Here is an 8,603-nt window from a genome sequence, read left to right on the forward strand (position 1 = left end):
GGCACCCATGCAATATCACGCCGCATGGATGACGAAATAGAAACAATCAATTTCCCCAAGTTAGTAATTATATATAAGCCACCTAGAAGTCCTTAAGTGGGCTATAAGGGATGTGATCACCAGTATACCATAAAAATTTTGATTTTTGAACACTTATATATAACTATAAGTTCAAAAACCATTTTTACAACAAAAGCTTTTGTTTTAAATAGCCGTAAGACATGTTTAATGTTGAATCTAGCTCTGATACCAGCTGTCACAGAACCGACCAATTTATAAGAGCACAAGTACAAAAACAATCGCCGAAACGATCAAATTCTCGAACTTGAGCCCATATAAACCCGGTAGTCAACCGAAATCTCAAAGGATTTCAAACCAACTTGCATATAACCAAGATCACAGTAATTCAACATAACATATCGTACATTACAACATTTCACAGATGTTCGCAAATAGATTACATCATCACAGAGTCATTGTTATTACAAAACAAGTCTTGTAAACATGCGGAAGCAAATAGTTTAACTCACACACCGAGTTCAAATACACATACTGGTTTGCTGATCACGGCCCGCAAAAGCATTCAGATAAGAGAACGGAGATCATGCCCATGATCTAGTCTTCATCACCCACCGGGTGGAGACAATACTTACAGAATTCCTGATATAGAAGGTCATCTGCAACAAGAGGGAATAAACCCTGAGTACGGGAATGTACTCAGCTAGACTTACCCGTCAGAAACCAAACAAATGACACCAAGGATTATGCATAGCTTAATGTAGTGGAGCTGGCTGACACTTTCTTTTTGCAGAAAAGCATAAGTAGTATGATCAACTCTTATCCTCACTAGCAGTGACTTTTTAGCCATTATCCTGTCATCTATATTAGCACCTATACTAAGCAATCATTTTATTAGGGTGCAAACATTAATAACCATATCAGGTATTCATTGTGGCAACCTTATCATCATCATCCATTTAACCATATCATTAAATTAAGTGAATCTACGTTGCCGCTGCTCAGTCAAGTTCTCACTATCCGGGAGAGATGGCGATTCGAATCGATTCCTATCCAGCTGGAGGGGTATTCCTAAACACAAACCCTGCTTCCCCCGTCAGGGTCGCAATAAGTCACCGTTGGTATAATTCAAAAGTCGCGAGTCCGAACAGTGCCGCAAAATCAGAGAACCACTCTGCCATGAGTGCTCGGTGACTTAACCTGCCCTTGGGCTTATGCCAATGGTTCCCTACACATCCTTACTTCCATCCAGATTGCGGACCCCTGCTCGCGTCCCCGGCCTAAACCGAGCTACTAGGCTTCGCGGTCAAAACAACTTATCCGGCTAGCTAAGTGTTAGGCTACGTTCAACATGACATGAGGACGTACAGCGTACCGGTCCTTAAATGACTCAGACGGAGTCACTATGTTCAAACCTACACAAGACCCCGTCCGGTCTTAATTCATTATTCACATGGTTCTTTTCCACGATAGCAAATATAGCCAACCGTGATCCACCTCATCCTAAAGCTCGTAGGTGACCGGAAATCACCTGACTTCTACCGCACTAAGCATGGCTAAGCATTTAACCCGTCCTGACTTAAATAGGATTCCAGTGCGATATCTAGACAAGGAATGATATATAATGCATCAATTGGTTCCAACCAATTCCTATACTTAATGCATCATCAACAATAAAAGATACTCAATGTATTCGTAAAACATGGGAGGCTTAATATGCTCCGGGGCTTGCCTTTCAGGAACGAGGAAGGCTGGTGGTCAGGGCACTCGGGCAACTCCTCCGCGGCGGCTGCTTCGTCGGCTTCCTGCACCTCGGGCTCCTCCTCCTGGTTGGCTCCCTCGAACTCCAGCAACGTCACTCCCTCCGGCACACCTATTGCATGAATGCGCAAGATAAATATCATGGATGCACATGATGAATGTCAGGGATGCTCGGGGAATGCGCATGTTCGTTGTAGTTTGCATATTCCAACTTAAGCCCTATTCAAATCACTTTACTTACCAAGTTTATACAACCTAATGTATAATTGCTCATCTTCAGTTAATGACCTAGCACCTACACCTAAGCATATTCTCAAGTTAGGCTAACCCCTAAACAATCAACGAGAACATTGCATCAAGCATACACTCAAGCATTTGTATTTCAACAAAATGAAGACTATGTAGCGGTACAGTAAACTAACCATAACTGGAGATTTATAAATCCAATTGACATGCAACAAGACAATCTGGAAATCTTATGAAATTGTATACAATTCATTTTCAGACCTCAAAGCATGATTCAAACCTTTACCAGGTCGAATTCATCAATCAACAGAACTCTGTCCTCACAAGGCAGAGAGTAAGCAAAAACTGGAACCTACTTTAAACAGCTGTAGTTTCTAAACTACTAGGCCAAATGCCCTCAAATTTTGACAGGAGCTAGATACATAAATTATCTACAACTTTTGTATTCATCCCATTCACAGCAAATCAAAATATCATGGGGAACTTTCCAAAGTCCCCAGATCTGTCCAGAGGGACATAATGCAAACAAATAATTATTAACTTATGATATAAACACTTAATTGGACAAAACCAACTTTACTCACATATCACACATATCACAAGAACCCAGAAAATAGGGTGTTCATCCCCAAAACATTTCTTTTAATACCTTTCTTAATTTATTTAATTAATTAGAGGAAATAGTAAACATATATGAAAACTACACAATTAAATCTACAAAAATTACAGTAGACACTACATGCCCTAAGTAGACTACCATAAAAATTTCACACCATTTGAGTAAGTATAACAACCTACACAAAAATGGTAAGACAGAATGGCTTAAAATGGCATAATTAGGAAACCTTAGTGAAAAGTGTCAAGCAACAGATTTCAAATTTTTCCTAGCATCCTTAAGGTACTAAGATACTACCTACCAAGTTTCATGGCCATAGGATTCCTAGTTAATTTACAAAAATTCACTCAAGTATCCACCAATGATAAAAGGAAAATCTATAACTCAAAAACTACACATGCAATGACTCTCAAATTTTAACCAGAGCTTCTACTATACAAGACTAGCTTACCCACAAAATTTCATAATTTTTGGATCACAGAAACTCCACATATGATTTAAACAAGTTTGCATGCATTCAAAAACACTTTTCAAGTTCCTATTTAATTCATCCAAATTTTCCACTATAAGTGTTCATGTCATATTTTTCTTAAATACTAGACCTCACAGAGAGTCTAACAAAATTGGAAGTACTCAATTTGGATCTACCAATTTGGAGTTACAAAATTTACAAAACAGCACTAAAAACTGGAATTTTTGAACTATCTTCTCAAACTCAGTCACTGACAAGCGGGGCCCTCGGGTCAGACGACCCCACAGGTCAGCGAGAGGAAAACAGGGGAGACAGCGACGACGGCGCGGCACACGGCAAAGCTCACCGACGGCGGCTCCTCCGGCGAAACTAACGGCACCGGCGTGCTCCCCAAGCTACCCCGTGTCGATTGACTTACAAATCCTAAGCTCTAGCGGTCCTTAAGTACTCCGGCCACGGAGCTCGGCGGCTCGACCATGGCGCATGGCGGTGCTCGGCCATGTCCTGGCGCGGCTGGACCGGCATTGGTGGTAGCATTTACATCCGAGCATCTACACGTGATGGAGAAGACTAAGCGAGAGCTAAGAAAGGAGGAGGGGAACGGTGCCATGCTGGCCACGGTGAGGTCACCAGCGCGGCCATGGCGGCCATGGCGCGGCGGTGCGCGGAGCCGGCAATGCTGCTTACCTAGGGTTTGTACGACTCAGAGAAGACGTAGATGAGATTCGTGGGATGCTAGCGGAGCACTGAGCGAGATGGTGCTGGGCGAGACACGGCGGCGAGCGCGCACGACCTCAGCGGAGCAACAGGCGACGGCGGTGGCTTCTCAGCGGCTCAGACACGCGCGGGTGGAGCGAATGGAGTAGGGTCGCAGCCGGGGTGAGCGCGGGCGTGATGTGGAGCACCGAGACCCGACGTGGCCTGAGCGAGCAGCGCAACGGCGATGCGCGGCGCCACGCGGCGGACGATCTCAATTGCCGGTCGGTCATGACCGATCTGAACATTTCGTTTCAGTGTTCATCGAGTCCGACTGACAAGCGAATTTTGACACCAATTATCTCCTAATCTGCTCGGCCAAAATCTAATCCAGATGGACTACATGATACAGCTAAGTGAGTACTCCAAATGACTCAACATGAGCTCGAGCTAATTCACCATGGATTTCCATCTACAAGGTTCCAAAGTTGCCTTCATGAAAACTGAAAAGCAGTTCCAATACTTAGAAAATTTCTAAGTGTTGAAACAGCACTGATCTTAGGCTTGTGGGCCCTTTTTGAGCATGTTGTGCACATTTTCATGAGATGGTCATAAAATAACTTTTGTTCCTTATATAATTTGCTACAACTTTGTTTTAGGTTGCTCAGACATGCAAACATCCTAAGCCACACTTTTTAAACAGTCAAACAAAAGGGTTTGGGGGTCAAATTTGGGCTGTAACACCCCAAGTGTCACTCTCAATGAAAATAACTCTGATACCAGCTAGTAAGATTTGATCCATGCTCTCACATGAAAGCTAGCTCTGATACCAGCTGGTAAGATTTGATCAATTAGTCCGTTTGCCTGTTTATAAGATTCAATTAGCTCTTATAAACAGGTAAACAGACTAAGCTAGTAAGATTTGATCCATGCTCTCACATGAAAGCTGCAGTTGTTCATTCTTAGAAGATATGTTGAGAGCATGGATTTGATTCACTCGTTCCGTTTACCCATTGGTTTGTGGATGATAGGCAGAACTTCTTACTAGCTTAGTCCCTAATAATCCATGTAAGTGCTCTAAAAAATGAGCAGTGAACTATGGTCCTCTATCCGAGACAATAGTACGAGGGATCCTATGAAGTCGGACTATCTGGTTGAAGTACAACTCCGCATAGTCGGTTGGACGAAAGTCTATGCAGACAGGAATGAAGTGTGCCGACTTGGTCAGTCGGTGCACAATCACCCAAATGGAGTTAAAATTCCTCTGAGTAGTAGAGAGTCCAACTATAAAATCCATACTGATCTCTTCCCATTTCCAACCTGGAATAGAGAGTGGCTGAAGTAATCTAGCTTTCATGTGCACAGCCTTGACCCGACAACAAGTGTCACACCTAGCCACATAAGCGGCTATCTCTTTCTTCATTTTGGTCCACCAAAATCGAGGCTTCAAATCATGATACATTTTACTACTACCAGGATGAATAGATAGTTTAGAGGAATGGGCTTCGGATATGATTTGATTTCTAAGCTCTCTATCCTTCGGAACTACCAACCTATCCTTGAACCATAACACGCCTTCCTCATCCACTCAAAAATGTTTGGTTTCTTGCTCTTTCATCTTGCGCTTGATGTGAAACACACCTGCATCTGTCTTCTGTAGCTCGATAATTCGACTCTGTAGAGTACAACTGACAGTGATGTTGTGAAGGACTGCAGGATGAAGGAGCTTTGACAAATGGACATCACTCTCAATCAATGAGTGACAATGAGACTTTCTGCTTAAGGCATCCGCGATGACGTTTGCCTTGCCAGGGTGATAGTGTACTTGGAGGTTATAATCCTTGATCAACTCGAGCCATCTTCTCTGATGCATATTCAACTCTGGTTGAGTGAAGATGTACTTGAGACTTTTATGATCAGTGTAGATGTTGCACACATTGCCAAGTAAATAATGTCTTCAGGCCTTCAAAGCATGAACAACTGTAGCGAGTTCCAAGTCATGCATTGGATAATTCACTTCATGCTTCTGAAGTTGGCGAGAGGTATAAGCAATGACTCTACCCTCTTGCATAAGAACACCTCCTAACCCAATACCTGATGCATCACAGAACACATCAAAAGGTTTCTCGATATCCGATTGTGCCAAAACTGGAGCCGACGTTAGAAGAGTTCGTAGGGTATGGAAAGCCGCATCACACTCAGGAGTCTAGACAAACTTCATGTCTTTTTACAGCAACCGAGTCATAGGCTTGGCTATTTTAGAGAAATTCGGGATGAAGCAACGATAATAGCCAGCCAACCCCAGAAAACTCTGAACCTCATGCACCGAGATGGGAGCCTTTCAGTTCAATACTTCTTGCACCTTGGTGGGATCGACCATAATTCCACCATCGGACAACACATGTCCAAGAAAAGGTACCTCACGAAGCCAAAATTCACATTTGCTGAACTTTGCATACAGCTAGTGTTCTCGCAATCTAGTGAGAACCACCCGTAAATGATCAACATGATCTTCTTCATTCTCAGAATAGACCAGGATATCATCTATAAATACCACCATAAATTTGTCCAACTCGGGCATAAACACCGAATTCATCAAATACATAAAATGTGCGGGGGCATTGGTCAATCCAAAAGACATAATAAGGTACTCATACAGACCATATCTTGTAGAGAATGCAGTTTTTGGGACATCCTCAGGCCAAATTTTGATTTGATGATACCCATATCTCAAATCAATCTTGGAAAAGACTTTTGCTTTAGACAACTGATCAAATAAGATATCGATGCGTGGCAGAGGGTACTTATTCTTGATTGTAACTGCATTCAAGGGTCTATAATCTACACACATGCATAGAGATTGATCCTTCTTCTTCACAAAGATAGCTAAGCACCCCCACGGAGATGAACTAGGATGGATAAGGCCTTTCTTTAGAAGTTCATTCAGCTAGGTCTTAAGTTTGGCTAGCTCATTAGGAGGCATTCTATATGGCCTTCTAGAGATGGGAGCTGTGCCAGGAAGCAACTCTATCTTGAATTCTACTTCTCGATCCGGGGGCAATCCAGGCAAATCATTGGGAAAAACATCCGGAAAGTCACACACGACAGGGATATCTACCAGTGACTTTGCTTGCACCGCATTAGTCGTGCAAGAAAGATTGATGTCCCTAGGTAACTGTACTAGAAAACCCTCCTGATTACAAGGATCTCTGAGCATGACTACCCTAGTTGACGTATCAATAAGCACCCCATGATGGCTCATCCAGTTCATTCCCAATATCACATCGATACCTAGCCCTGGTAAAACTACCAGATCAACCTGATAACTTCGCCCCTCTATCTCAAATTGTACATCCCCAACTACCAGCTTGGTTGGGATAATACCACTAGCAGCCCTAATATAATAACCCTCACCCTCAATAGTATAGGTTTTCTGCATAAACTTGGATGTAAATACTGGACTAATGAAGGAATGCGAGGCATCTGAATCAAATAGTACAACTATGGGGTGTTGATCAATCAGAAACTTACCGGCAGTCACTACCTCTCCTGAAGGAATCTTAGTAATATTAGTGTGGTTCACTTGCCCCTGACGGCCACCTTGGTAGTTGTTCTTCTTAGGGTAAGGACACTTCCTCGACCAGTGGCCTGGCTTGTTGCAATTCCAGCACAACATGTTGCTTGGTGGCACACTGGAACTGCCTTGACTGGTAGTGCCCTTGGGAAGAGCAACTGTAAATGCCTTGTGAAACCCAGTCTTGGCGGGATTCTTCTTCTGTGGTGGGCGAAACTTAGCGGCTGACGCTGGAGGACGGAATGGAGCCCTCTGTGTGACAGGAGCCTTAGATTGTGAGGCACCTGCCTCATAGGCCCTCTTATGACTTTTCGAAGTCGCATATATAGCATTGTTGTTCTCTTGCGATAAGGCATCACTCACAAACTCATTAAAATGAGCACACTTGCAATTTCCCATGGTCTTCATCAGTTTGGGGCTAAGTCCCTACTTGAAGCTAGCAATCTTCTTGGCATCGGTGTCCACAAACTCGGTAGCATACCTTGCAAGGTTGTTGAAAGCTTGCAGGTATTCATTCAGGCTCTTGTTCCCCTGAGTCAGCTTCATGAACTCTGTATGCTTGATCGCCATGAGACCAGGAGGAATGTAATTTCCCCTAAAAGCAGACTTGAACTGATCCCAAGTGATTTGGGCATTAGCGGGCATAGTGGACCGATGATGACTCCACCAAATGCCAGCTGGCCCATGCAGTTGGTGAGATGCATACTCAGTTTTTAGCACCTCAGTCAAGCAGAGCAGACGGAACTTCTGCTCGAGAGTATTCAACCACTCATCAGGTTATAGAGGCTCCTCAGCCTCCTTGAAGATTGGGGGTTTCATGTCAAGGAAATCCTTGAAATCACTGTATTGATTTGGATCCGGTCCTTGGCGTGGACCACGGCCATCACGATTCGCAATCGTAAGGAGGGCCTCGGCCATAGTGTGCTGTCCTTCCGCAAGCATTGCTATTAATTCCGTTGGTGTGGGTGGTGGTGGTGGAAGATCATCATCATCACCCGCACCGGTGGAACGAGTACAAGGCATCTGCACAATGCGCAACTAGTAATCTACTTGATGATGTGGTGATTGGAGAATGAATTCCAAAGTTGTCTTCATGAAAACTGAAAAGCAGTTCCAATACTTAGAAAATTTCTAAGTGTTGAAACAGCACTGATCTTAGGCTTGTGGGCCCTTTCTGAGCATGTTGTGCACATTTTCATGAGATGGTCATAAAATAACTT

This window comes from Miscanthus floridulus, chromosome 16, assembly GCF_019320115.1.
Source record: "Miscanthus floridulus cultivar M001 chromosome 16, ASM1932011v1, whole genome shotgun sequence".
In the NCBI taxonomy this organism is placed as follows: domain Eukaryota; kingdom Viridiplantae; phylum Streptophyta; class Magnoliopsida; order Poales; family Poaceae; genus Miscanthus; species Miscanthus floridulus.